At 35.3% G+C, this 14690-nt stretch overlaps 1 long non-coding RNA gene across 3 annotated transcripts in view; it reads left to right on the top strand.

Annotated features, from left to right (window-relative positions):
- Window positions 1-9539: 9539 nt before the first annotated feature.
- Window positions 9540-14690, top strand: part of LOC141374676 (uncharacterized) — a 102641-nt gene continuing 97490 nt past the window's right edge. For all 3 annotated transcript variants that reach the window (XR_012381758.1, XR_012381761.1, XR_012381760.1), the window contains exon 1: window positions 9540-9605. This is a non-coding gene — a long non-coding RNA (uncharacterized lncRNA). The remainder of the gene's footprint in view (window positions 9606-14690) is intronic.

Here is a 14690-nt window from a genome sequence, read left to right as displayed (position 1 = left end):
AGGGAGTATATTTTCTTGTTAAGTCTTTGTAATTTTCTATGTAGACAATCATGTCATCTGCAAAGACAACTTTATCTCATCTTATTACATTAGCTAGAACTTTAGTAAAATGTTGAATTGTATTACTGGTGAGAGCAGACATCCTTGATTTTTATCTTAGCAGGAAAGCATCTAATTAATTGCCATTAAGTATGAGGTTGGCTATGGTGTTTTTGTAGATGCTCTTTTTCAAGTTGAAAAAGTTTCACTCTGTTCCCAGTTTGTTGAGAATTTTGTGTCATGAGTGTTGAACTTTGTCAATTTTTTCCCCTATATTTACTGATATGATCCTAGGATTTTCTAAAAATTTGGCCTGTTCATGTGATGCATTACATTAATTAATTTTCCAATGTTGAGTAGTCTTACATTTCTGGAGTAAGTCTTACTTTACTGTGACTTTTTATACATTGCTGTTTTTTATTTACTAATATTTTGTTAAGAATTTGGCACCCATGATCATGAGATACAGGTCTGCAGTTGCCTTTTTTATAATGTCTTTGGTTTTGGTATCAGGATAATGCTTGTCTCACAGAATGAGTTAGAAAATATTCCCTCCATTTTCTGGAAGAGATTATAAAAAATGATGTAATTTCTCCCATAAATATTTGCTAGAATTCACCAGCGAACCCATGTGGGCCTGGTTCTTTCTGTCTTGGAAGGCTAGTAATTATTGATTTAATCTCTTTACTAGATACAGGCGTAGTCATATTATGTGTTTCTTGTCTGAGTTTTCCTGGATTATGTCTTTCAAAGATTTGGTCCTTTTAATCTAGGTTCTAAAACTTGTGGGACACCAAATGAATTTTTTTCCTTTAACAATAATGCCCTCCTGTGCTTTATTTTTTACAGTATACAGGGCCTGACCTTTTTATTATTATTAACACTTTAGTATCTCATTTGTTCTGATCGCAAATCAAATGCACTATTCTAGATAACTGAATATGCTTGATATTCAAAGGCTAAATCTTTAAACTATGCAACAATATTATTTCGGCTATGTTTAATCAACGAATAATTTTTCAAAATATGTTACACACATCTTTTTTTGGAAAACCATTTGGTAAACATGTGTTGATCTCATTTCATTAATGATTTCACCACTATCATAATCTATTTGAATTGAAACATTATCTATAAAAGAATAACCTCACATCTCCCACTAAACTTTTTACTCTAGCTGATAACACTTCTGCCTTGCTGTTGTAGCAGGCTCTACACTGTTCTCCATTGTGATAATTCATCTCAGTTTGGGTATGCAACTGGAGTTATATATTGCTTTTGATTACCACCAGGCCCTACTAATTTTATTCGTAATTTAAGGAATCTGTTTGGTATTGGAGAGGTCATTACCTCTTTCCAGAGAGCAAATATTCTAGAAGTGTAAACTTATGGGCAGTTGAATTTTACGAGTGAGAGAATTCCACTAAATTTTTAAAAAAAGCACAGTAACCAGTGGAAATATTCTTAATTCTAAATAGCTTATTATTTACAACCTATAAATAATTGAATAAATATACAGACCAGAGGGTGTTTAAATAAATAAATATACCTTATAATTACTTTCCAGTATCTTAATGAATATTTAATTCATTATAAAAATTGATGTTCTTTAATCTCATTATGCTTATTATTATAGCCGTAAAATGAGTGAAAATCAACACATTATTTCTCCAAATGCTTTGAATAAGTTGGCACCAAATGGAAGTACCAAATGGAGCAAACATAGCAAAGCATTAAATGTTTAGACAGATCCACATGATCATTAGTAATGAAAACAACATATTTCTATGCTTGAAACTCAATGCAAATTCTTATATAATTACAGAGGATGCTATAACTACTTGCATCAACTTAAATTATTTTAATGATGAAGTGTAATTATAGCCCTTGATAGTCTCACATATAGTAAAATTACATAACGGACATTATTAACTGGAAAGTCCTACTAACAGAGTCTGAAATGGAGCTTTGGTACAATAATTGATAATCACGATGAGGAATAACACACACTTAAAATGACTTCTAATATGTAATTTAAATATAAGATTTTGATGTTACAACTTTAATGCATAATGCTACCAAGGAATAGAATAGTTTTTCTCTATTATTAAAATAATGTTATGCATCAAGCTTATTTAATAATATTTATATTAGCCAGAGGACTCAATGATCTGGCCATGCTAGATAAAATAGAGCATTTATAGAACGTTTTATCGAGATTTTTGTTTGATTTTAATATAAAATCAATACTAAAGGCAACATATAGTCTAGTTTGAATGATGTGGAATGTGAAGTTAGAGTTTGATATGCAGTTCCTGCTGATGAAACTTCTGGCAGTAGGACTTTGATCAATATATGTAGCAAAGGTACAAACTCACTTTCCAGAAGACAGATGTCACAGAGATGTCTTTTGTTACACTAATAATATTAAAAATATTGACATCCTTAAAATTTGAGATATTTCACATTTGGGAAAACTTTTATGGCTTTCTGTGAAATACCTCCAAGCAAATAGGCAATAACTGAGTAAGAGCTGCTGTAATCAGAAACGTTCTAAGGTCTGTTCACCACACCCCCTATTCAGATCGCTCTTCTCATTGACCTTCTCCCCATGGAATTGACATATTTGGGTTTGACTCCTAATGTAATGTCTCAAAACCTTGATTTTTTTTTGTTAAATTGGATGATAATAAAAACCTTTATTCACAGGACAGTTTAAAGATCAAGTAAGGTGAAGATTTTTCTGTAAGCTATTGTGCCCCATATAAACTCTCTAAACAGTCTTTCTAAACTGTCGTTACCCCACAAAGAAAGAGGAAAGCCAGATGGCACTGTCACATATGCACAACTTGTCTATTTATGTACATGCATATGTATGTATTTCAAATCTAACATGATTCATGTTCTCCTGGGGGGGAAAAAAATCCCATTCTATAAAGTTGCATTGAAATTTATGGGAAAAATAAGATTGAAGCCGATACCAAAACATGTGCCACAGTGTTGCTAAAGTACGTTAACAATAGTTGGTAGGGGAAGGAACATCTTGAATCATCTAGGCAGGCAATTCATAGTGGCTGAATGCTCCCACAGCATATATTAAAGATGCAAAAATTCAAGGCAGCAAAACCAATAGAGTGTTTTGGAAGCACTTTAAATAAAGCAGGGTCGGTTGATAGTGAGGCAATGTTGGGCTTGGAGCTCTCAGGCAGTGAAGGTGTTGAGGTAGAAAGACGAGGCAGTGCAACATGTCAAAACCTGACAGCTGTACAAAGCTGGGGGTGCACTTCGCAGCCCCTGGAAGCAAGTAAGTAATGCAGCCCCCGGAGGCAAGTGCTTATATTTACTTTTTTAAAATAATAGCTAAAAGAGCTCCTTTTTCAGAGTAATAGTTATGGTACAGGTATTTTCCTGGCCAGAAGATGCAGTTTTCTTTCTACTATTCTGTTTTGTCTTGTGTAGGAAAAACTGCAATAAACCAAAATCACATTTACATTATATTGCTATCATTGTCTTAATGATAAAATTTTTATCATCTAATCTATATTGCAGAAATGCATGTTGTAGCTGAACAGACTGTATATACACATACACATATACACGGTGTTTGTGATGAGGGAGGTGTTGTGACGTTGGGGCTTGCAGCACTTCCCCCACCGCCCTCATTAGCTTAGTATCACCTTCATTGTACGTTTCTGAGTTAATATTGGTCAAAAAGTGAAAGTTTGTGTGATTTTTTTGGAGTTGGAAGTGAAGTAGCACCCATTATACTCTGATAATTATCTTTGATTAAAGTTGGTGAGGGATGCAGGGTGGCTCAGTTGGTTAAGCATCTGCCTTTAGCTCAGGTCATGATCTCGGGGCCCTGGTATCAAGTCCCACATCAGTCTCCCTGTTCAGCAGGGAGTCTACTTCTCTCTCTCCCTCTGTTCTCCACCTGCTTGTGCTCTCTCTCTCTCTCTCTCTGGCAAATAAATAAAATCTTTATATATAAATAAATAAGTAAATAAGTAAGTGGGTGAGACATATAAGCCAGTGTGTCATAAAATTCCAGTTTGTTTCCACCTTGGCAATTTTCTGTCCAGTTCTCTTTCCTAACTGCTAGTTTCCCTGACCAAAAGAGACCCTATGTTCATCATTAGATGGTGCCCTATAAACTCACAGAGGTGTATAATACCTGGAGACCAATAACCTTCCCAAAATTACTACACCAGCCTTTATTTTAATTTAATTTATTTATTTGCAGTCATCCTCCTGCATTTGGATACACTTAACTTCCAGATTTTCTTGCAAGTTCCAACTCACCTCCTCCAGGCAAGGTTAATGCTCTTCATTTAATTGCTAAACTACATTTGGATCTTAACAATACTACCTCCTCACCAAATTGTGTAAGGTCTAATTCCCGTAATGAATCTCTCAGTCCACAAAGTCCACAGTTTCATACTTTGTATGAAACAGTGTCCAAAGATGGCCACAACAGTATTTCCTATTATACACAATCTTTCCCCATGTGACCTTGCCTGCCTTCCTACTCTCAGACCTTGAGGCTGGTGACATCTTTTCATTGCTTAGCTTTTAACTGGCAAAGCAGTGTCTACTTTCTGTTTCAGGAAGCCAGTTCCTATGTAAGAAGTGTAACTATACTAAAACCAGCATGCCGTGGGAAATCCAAGCCACGACCAGGTGGAGGGAGAAAGAGGCCGATGAGAACCTAGGTACCAGGCATGTGAGGAAGGATGTCATCTTAAAAGTGGACCCTAGCCATCCCAACCCCAACCATCCTATATGGATGAAAGATGAACCCCACAGTCAAGCACTTCTCAAAAATTAGACTCAAAATTGTGAACAAAATAAAATAGCTGTTTTAAGCAACTTAGTTTTGAGGTACTTTGAAATACAGCAATAAAGGGCCAGACTTCGCCTTATTCCTGGTGAACATCCTTGATGTACCAAAGGCTTTGTTAAATATGCCTCTATCTTCATATTTTGAGTCAACAGTATTAAAAATTAAATTTTAAATATTATGAGTGAGAAATGATAATGAGAAAGTATATCTATAATCTTACCTGAGCACTACCTAGCCTCATATTAATCTGGGACTTTATTTTTCACACTGACTGACTATTAAGGTTGAAGTTTCTGACCCTACATACTTGGCTTTCTCCAAGATTAATTTCCTTCATTTATATGTTTGCCTTTTATAATGACAACTTATAAATCACCATGATTCTAAGTAGAAGGAATTATTATAACCCTTTAAGAGTTTGCACCATTGTTCAAAAAGCGACTCTGTGACAGTATATATTTGATATATTGAGACTGTTCTTGCCAAAAAGTCACAACAAAAGGTGAAGTGTTCATCTTAAAACAATTTATCACTCCAAGTACATATAAGGAAACTATAATTTGTAAAACTACTTCTAGAGTGAACTGTAAGTTTATATTTTATTAACACTGCTTCAGTCTATGCTGGTGATATCTCCTCCAAATTTACTTTAACTCACCAAAATATATTTCACTAAGTGGTATTCCTGCCAAAAATGCATAAATTGAATTTATTTATGGGAAAGCAACAGGCAACCTCAAATTGAGAAACACTAAAATTAACTACCCTATGTATTTCTAAAATACCAAGGTCAAGAGAGACAAAGGAAGGCTGAGACGCTGAAACAGATTAAAAGAAATGAAATGTAGTTTTGCGTTCGGTATCATTACACGAACTATAGAGATTGGCAGTTTGTGCAGATGATGGTCTGTCTGCCTGCCAATCTGCCTATCCGTCCATTTACACGTTTATCTGTTCACTGAAACATAATTTACATGTAGTAGAGTACATAATCTTAAGTGCAGAGAGCTTGATGAGTTTTTTACATGTTCATATTTATTGACTGAACATTCATATTAAGATAAAGAATATTTCCAGCACTGCATAAGAGTTTCTTTCTTTCTTTCTTTTAGTTGCTTTCACCCTAATGGCATATTATCATTCTAGAGTGATTTTGCCTCAAAATAAGATCACATTGGCGCTGGAATGATGATGGGACACTGGAGGGCCAGAAACATTTGAAGTATAGCAGTTTGGGGCTCTCAACAGAAGACACCACTCACTGAGGTGCAGGGTAGCGGGGGGAAGAGGTGGGTTGGGACTCGCTAGGATGTTGCCTGTTAAAATGATGATGGTACTCACTACAAGATTTGCATCCCTGGGTGTCTCCAACAGTACAGCACCACTGGCACAGAAGTTACCTGTTAGTGACCCAGCTACGGTCGACAATTACAATGACAGTAAAAAGCACCAGAATTAGAAAGACCTACGTTTTTCTCTTGTAGGATCCATACAGTGCCTCCACTGACAAGGCCTAAGGTTGTGCCAGCTAAAGAAATGTTGCTAGAATCCAGTTCAAGGATTACACATCAAGGCAAAAAGAGGTGTATTTGGACGGAGAGTTTAAAAAAATTGAAAACTGGCACATGCCACGCATACTAAGCATCCGACAAATTACCTCAAGCTTTACCACATAATGAAACAAGGATTGCAGAGAACAAAAAGAGAAAGGAAGCCCCAGTGTTGAAGCACTTCTGAGCCACTGTGTAAGCCATGTTCGCTATCCTCACATTACCATATCAGCCAAAGCAATTCTCATGGCCAAGCCTGGAGTCTGTGCACTCCGGGACCGCATAACATCATGAACAAATTAAAGCCACTATGGCTACAACTATCTACTACGTTGTTCTGCAGTAGATGACCATTTGTGTTGTTTCCAGGTTCTTCCCCCATTATGAATAAAGCTGCTACAAACATTTTTATATCTGTTTCTGGTAGGCATAAGCTCTCATTTCTGTTACATATATATATACAAGAATGGAAGTGCTGGATCATTGGATAAATACATTTAGCTTTAATAGAAAATGCCTAAAATATTTTCAAGTAATTATAATAAATTTAGCCTCTCGCCAACAACAATGAAAGTTCCAGTTGTTCTACATTCTCACTAATCCTTGAATTGTCAGTTGTTTTAATTTAGTTGTTCTGGTATGAATGCAGTTTTTATCTCTTTACGGTATGAATTTGCATTTCCATGATGACAACGGTATTGGGCAACTTTCCATTTGGTCATTTGGATTTACACAGCTGTGAAGTGTTTGAAAAGTCTTTCCAACACTTTTTAATAATTGGTTGTCTTACTGGTTTCATTTTCATTTCCAGGAATTTATTGTACATTTTGGATACTTGTTTTTTATCATATACCCATGGATTACAGATGTGTTCTTTCCATATGGCCTGTCTTTTAACTCTATGTATTTTTTTTGAAAATCAGAAGGTCTTATTTTTAATGAGGTACTATCTTCATTTTTCTTTTATGGTTAGAGTTTTTGTATATTTTTAAAGAAATATTCATATATGCTAGCTTTATGAAGATAATCTTATTTTTCCTCTTATCTTAGAAGCTTTCTTGGTTTTATTTTTCACAATTAGTTCTATTATTCCCTCCTTTTGAATTGTGTATCATAGAAAATATGGGACAAGACCTTTTTTTATAGATATACAATTAACAGCACCATTGGTTGATCAGACAATGTATCTTAGCATTCGCTCAAAGGCAAGACCTCATGGAGGAGCTCTTTTTTATTCTCTTCATTTTGTGTTAGGTAGAGTTTGTACTAGCAATGGATATTCTTTTTTGTGTGTGCTTCTTTGCTAAAATCATTACAAATTGCAGGAAGAACATGACAGGAGCGGCTAAAGCCCTGACGGTTTGGCCAGAATACCAGAAAAGGACACCCTTGGAAATCTGAGAGTGGAGAGAAGACATCAGAGGGGACAGAGATGGAGAAAGGCAACCATTTAATCACCATTTTATATTGTGGTACATCCCCAAGCTGCATGTGCATGAAAATGGCTGGAATAAGTATTTCAAAGATTTTTGAGAACTGAATTATGGTGTATACCACTGCCTAGAGTAGCTCTTGTGTCCACAGAATCCAGGCTGGAACTTCAAATGTAAACCCTACCAGGTGGATTGCCTTCTGAACAAAACACAATTATATCAACATTTTCTAGAGTCCCCTAGTCTCATCTTCTAGTAATTAGAATGGCCATGATACAATCTAAGACTACCTGACATACACTGAACAAGGAAAATCTAAACAACTTTAATGGAAAATATAAATCAACAGACACCAACACCAAGATGACCCAAATGTTTGAATTATCAAAGTTCATAAAAACAGCTATAATTACCATGGTCTAAGAAGTAAGGACACAATCTGGAAAAGAATGAAATGATAGATATCCTCAGCAAAGAAATAGAAGTCAGAAAAGACAACCAAATAGCAATTCTAGAACTGAAAATATAGTAACAGATAAAAATAAACTGGAATGAAGGAAGGGTTCAGTATAATAGAGAAAACTTGAAGACTGATCAACAGAAACTTCTCATTCTGAACAACAGAAAAAAAAATTTAAAGGAACAGAACCTCAGTGACCCCAGGGAAATATCAAAAGGTCAATATTCATGTCTTTGTAGTACCAGAAAGTTAGGAAAAGGTGATTGGTGCAGGAAAATATTTGAGAAAATAGTGACAACTGTCCAAATTTAATGAGATATAAATATGATCACCCCAGAAGTGTAATGAACCCCAAACATATAAATCCTATAAAACTGCCTTCAGACACATAATATAGAGAGAATTACTTACATTAATGTGAATTTCTCATCAGAAATGATGAGGCCAAAAGAAAGTAGCAAACCAAAAGAAAAGAACTGTCAACCCAGAATTCTTTGTTCAACAAAAATATCTTTCAGAAATGAATGAAGGAACATTAAGGGAATGTGACTTTTTAATAAAAAAAAAATGCCAAAGAAGTTCTTCAAGTAAAAAAAGTGATAGAAAGGAATTTGGAACATCAGAAATCAAGAGCTACTTAAGTGATATCCTTTTAAAATTGGTAATTACATATATGTTTTGTATTATAGATATCATTATGTTTGTGTAATAAAAAATATATCTAAAGGGCACCTGGGTGGCTCAGATGGTTAAGTGTCTGCCTTCCGCTCAGGTCATGATCCCAGGGTGCTGGGATCGAGGCCCCACATCGGGCTCCTGGCTCAGCAGGGAGCCTGCTTCTGTCTCTCCACCTGCTCATGCTCTCTCTCTCTCTGTCTCAAATTAATAAATAAAATCTTTATACACACACACACACACACACACACACACACACACACACAAATATATAAAAGTAATTCACGTTGACATGACCATCCAGGCAGAGAATGCAGGGCAAAAACAAACAAAACACAGAATTGATTTTTTTTTCAAGAAAAATCAAAACCTATCAGAGTAATGTTATGCTTCTTCATTACATGAGAGTAATACTTAAGTAGACAAAAGAATATATCCCCTTAAGAAAACAACTTGAAAACTGAAACTATATTTAACTACTGTATTTATAGAAGGAGAACATGAGTCTATCTTTTCCTTCACTCTTATCTGTTCTTAGCTGTGCTTTGGATGCCTCTGTATGCCCCACAGAACAAAACAGGAAGGAGGGGAAAATGACTATGCATGTAAGTATACAGACTACTGCTATCTAACTGAATGAAAATAAGTTAGTATCTGTACGTAAAACATTTAGATATTAGAAACAAAAAAAGACTTCCCCAAATAGTTAAAAGTGTAATAGAAGATAGAACTGGAAATATACAGGAGAAAAGGGACTCAAAATAAGTATGAATATGAGACAAATAAGGGATTTTAGTGCAGTCTGGTTCATACTGTGCCAAAAGGTTTTGTTTTTTTAACTTCACCAAGAAAAATAATCTTGATGAGATGACTTTGCAAACTAAAATCCTCTGAAAGTAAAAATTAGTATTGTTATTACTTTGCTCCTAAATTTAATTCTGTTTTTTATGTTTGTGTTTTTAAGTGGAAACTGTAGATGGGGAATAAAATTATTATATTGTTACATTGCAAATGTACTTAGGTTACAGTAACAAAATAGTATAATAGTCATTAAAACTCTAGCTTATAGTAAAATGCTTCTTTTTATTCAAGGCTATGTTTTTGCTTTTTTAAAGACAAAACATTATTTTATTTAAAAACCAGGAAGCATATTCCACTTGATTGGCAGGCAACTTTTAATATTTCTTCCTTCACATTTTAACTGAAATGCTTTGAATGAGGATTGAAAATAGATATTTGCTATCATTTATCACATTGGGCTCATAATACCAATGCTCAGAACTCTATTTTCTCATTTTCTTTTTAAATCTTCAATTAGGGTATGATGCCTACAAGTAATAGATACTTAGTAAAAGTCTCATGATTTGAGCAGCTGGACATGTTTTGTTTTATTATTATTAGGTTATGTTAATCACCATACATTACATCATTAGTTTTTGCTCATGGATTGGTAGACATGTTTAAATAAACCAAAGAAGAAATAATAATTTTATATTTAGTTTGGCTGCTTTCCATTAAATAACTTTATTAAAAGTATTAAAATCTAAATTTAAATACTATAATTAGTCCATCAATCATAAGATTATAGATACAATTAATACATCCATTATTAATGCGATAGCAATCAAAGTTCATTCAAATGTTTTAGATGACATTTGGACTGTTTTTCACCTTTATAAGAGGCAGATAATATTATATGCTTTTTTCCCAGATAATTATAAAGGTTGTCAGTGGTGTCAGCCCACCAAAAATCTTAGGAACTCCCATACTAAGCCTTGTTAGTGTCTGTGGCTAATGTGTTACATTTCCCCATTTTCTGGGCAACTGGTTATAACCAAGAACAAAAATCAGTGCTAACACTAGCACCTTCAACCCTACATAGCAGAAAGAATGGACTAGATTTTAAATTCACTACTTTTGAGGGACACCTGGGTGGCTCAGTTGGTTAAGCATCTGCCTATGCTCAGGTCATGAACCCAGGGTCCTGCGATTGAGTCCTGCATCAGGCTCCCTACTCAGCGGGGAGTCTGCTTCTCTCCCTCTGCCACTCCCCCTGCTTGTGATCTCTCTCTCTCTCTCAAATAAAATCTTAAAAAATAATTTAAAAAATAATTTCACTACTTTTGAAACATTTCTTGTCACTATCCTATTTTTCTCTGATTTTACCTAGTCTTGAGATTTACATTTCTATCCAAATTATCTTAAGTGATTTTGGGCTTATATCTATCAGAATGTCCACATTTCAGCTAAAAGTATAAAACAAGTAAAAAATAAAAATCTAATAGAGATTTTTCACACTAGTTTGCCAAAATGTGTCTTTCAGGGACATATTACTTACGTTGTTAAAAAGGAAGAAATTATTTATGGTTCCTTGTCTTTGTAGAAGATCCTGTTGTTTCTTGCTGAGGCTATTCTTTCTTTCACCCTCATGTCAAATAGTGAAAGGCAAAAAACCCCCCACAATTATACAGCAAGTGAACCTTAAATATATCAGACCTATTCATGAATGGTTTCTTCCAGCTACCAAGTGTCTTTTTTACTGAGTAACAAGTTAGTATTTTGACCTAATTACGGATGGCAGTAATGGTTACCATTAGCCTATTTTTAATATTTAAAAACATCACACAAAAATTGTTTTGTTTTGTTTTGTTTGGGGGGGGGGAGAGGGAGAGAGAGTGAGGGAGAGAGAATCTTAAACAGGCTCCACACCCAGTGCAGAGCCAGATGGGAGGCTTGATCTCACAACCCTGAGATCATGATCTGAGCTGAAATCAAGAGTTGGATACTTAACTGACTAAGCCACCAGGCACCCCCCAAAATTGTGCTTTTATTACTAATATGGTTGTGGTTGGCAGATATTTAAAATAATTACATTTTCAACATTTCTTTTTTCTTTAGGGAAGTCTCTAGTATTCTTCCAGCTTATGATCAAATATGACTATGTATCAGTATGCTTATATTGAATTTTTCCATTTAGAGTTGAAAACATCAAGTTTTAAGCAAACCAAAAGAAAAATTATAAAAAATCCTAAATTTTCATCCTTATATAACAATAATATATTACTATACCTGCCATATTTAAAGCTTTTATTTAAAGATGATTGCATAGACTCAGTCCTCTTTGTATGGCTCCTCCTCTCCTCCAACATAAACAACAATATCGGAAGCATTATTTGATAGCAAATACCCTTATTATGCATTAAATATAAGAAAATCATAAGATTTTAGATTTTGAGGAAAACGTAGAGAACACCAAGTCTCATAGTCCTTGATATTTTTTTGGCTAATATATTCCTTTATGAAACTGATTAATCTTCTGGACCCACTCTATAGAGCAATGGGAATATGGACATTCTTTTAGCTGGTATTAATTAACTGATAATATATACCGGGGACTCTACTAGGCACTGGTGAATGAACAAATACAAACTTTCCTAGTGAAATTTATAATCTGTGAGAATTACATTAATCAAATAGTCACACACATGTAATTTTACAAACAGATAAGTACTCTCAACTAAATATTACAAGAAGCTTCGATGTCTGTTAAATCTGTCCAGTGCAATATTAATACCTGTAAACAATTAGTAGTAATTTTGTGAAAATCCAGACAGAGGGGGGACTTATGACTGTGTCCTCCCAAAAGCCATGTTTAAAGTACCAGTAGAAGTACCAAATAGAAGTACTTGGAGGTAAGACCTTTGGGAAATAATTAGGTGATAATGATGGAAATTCTCATGAATGGGATTAATGCCTTTATAGAGACATGAGAGAAATGATCTCTTACTCTCTACCCTATGAGGACATAAGATCGCAATCTGCAAACCAGGAAGAGGGCTCTCATCTGACATCGAATCTGCTGGTACCTTGAACTTGTACTTCCCAGTCTCCAGAACTGTGAGAAATAAATGTTTGTTGTTTAAGTCATCTAATCTGTGATATTTAGTTATGGCAGACTGAGACAGGTGGCTAATAATAAGTTAATAAGGGGAAGAGGCATTGTAAAACCTTTCAGGCAAAATCTGCAGAAGGACTAAGGTAATAGGAAGCATGAAAAAGCAAGAAATGAAAGAAGTTCAGTGTGATGGAAACGCTGACCTCAAAGAGAAAACTGCACGAAGAGAGGTTTGAAGGTGTGCATGTGGGTTGCTGCTAAAGAACTTAAATCCTTAAAAGCCATTTAAAAAATTTTCAGCTTCATTTTGATTATAATGGGAAGTCGTTTTTTTTTTTTTATGTTTAGAGATGTGAAATGATCAATTTAATGTTAAAATACCACTGTGGCAAGAAGAGTTTAAAATGTTAAGAGGAGACAATCACACTTGTGCAAAAGTTTTTATATTCCTTCCCACCCCAAACTCTGTTACAAACTCTTGTCTTTTTACAGGTCTCATTTACGGATGAGGAAACTAAAGGAATAGTAATGAGTGAGGACAGACCTGTTGCTTGCTGAGGCTAAGCAGGAAGCAGAGGCTAATTAGGAAGAGCTTTGTATAGCAGGATAAGGGGCTTGAGATTTATTCACAAAGGAAAAGAAAACTACAGAGTGACTTAAAATTGGTGGGTCAGTCAAACTTTCACTACGCTTACTCAATATTTTCATTTGGTGCTTATGTAACAGACACTATGCTAGATTGCAGAACATAATTGTGACTAAGATAGGCAAAGATTATAAAAATAACCAGAATACAGAAAGATCAGTCTGTCATCAACATGAATAATTAATTATATTTCAATACTCCAGATGAATGGATGTCTGGGTGGCTCAGTCATTAAGCATCTGCCTTCGGCTCAGGTCATGATCCCAGGGTCCTGGGATCGAGCCCCACATCAGGCTCCTTGCTCAGCGGGGAGCCTGCTTCTCCCTCTCCCTCTGCCCCTCTTCCCAACTCATGCTCACAGGCTCGCTCGCTCTCTCAAATAAATATCATCCTAAAAAAAATAAAAAACAAAACGTTGCTTTTGAAATGTCTATGGAGCACATAAGTGAAGATATGGAAGTAGTAGTTAGAAATGTTGGTTAAAAATTCAGTAAAGATATGAATAAAAATCAAGAATGTTAAAGATATATGTAATGAGATGCAAATCTAAGACAGAGGGAAAAGAACCGATATTTATGTGTTGCTCAGAGTGCTGACAATCTCATACTCTCAATGCCATAAACCAGAATTTTGAAGACAGTTTTATGTTACAGTAACAGGCAGGAAATGTTGAGGCACTAGGAGAATCACAATAGTGGTAAGCTCTTCCAATTGCTAGTCCTAAATGGCTAAGGGTTACAGGTGAGCAGGTGGTACTAGAGCTGTGGAAACACAGGTGCCTGATTGGTCGTGCACTGAACAGAGGGAGGGGCCCCTGCAGGGAGCCTGGATGATGCAGGTGACAGCCTTCAGGTCAGCGCAGCAGGCAAGGGCAGGGCGGAGGACAGTGAACAGGTTGAGGAGGAAGCAACCTGGCAATTCCCAGGTTGAGACTAGAACCCTACAGAACTCTCATATTTAAAAACCGATAAAGGGTTAAAAGAATGAGAATCACTAACTATTGAGGTAAAAGAAGTAACAAAAGAAAATCTTTGGCAATAAGTGGAAGGTAACTTTTAAGCGGAAGAGGGTAAGAAGGAGTACCAAATGCTTTTGAAAAGGAGTCAAATAAGAGAAGAGTTGCTTATATAAAAGGAAGTGGTTGGGGAT

The sequence above is a fragment of the Callorhinus ursinus genome, unplaced genomic scaffold (genome assembly GCF_003265705.2).
Source record: "Callorhinus ursinus isolate GAN/ISIS: 27379988/994484 unplaced genomic scaffold, GSC_fseal_2.0 scaffold2, whole genome shotgun sequence".
Lineage (NCBI taxonomy): Eukaryota > Metazoa > Chordata > Mammalia > Carnivora > Otariidae > Callorhinus > Callorhinus ursinus.
Note: the sequence above shows the minus strand (reverse complement) of the source record. Positions and strands in the feature narration are given on the sequence as shown.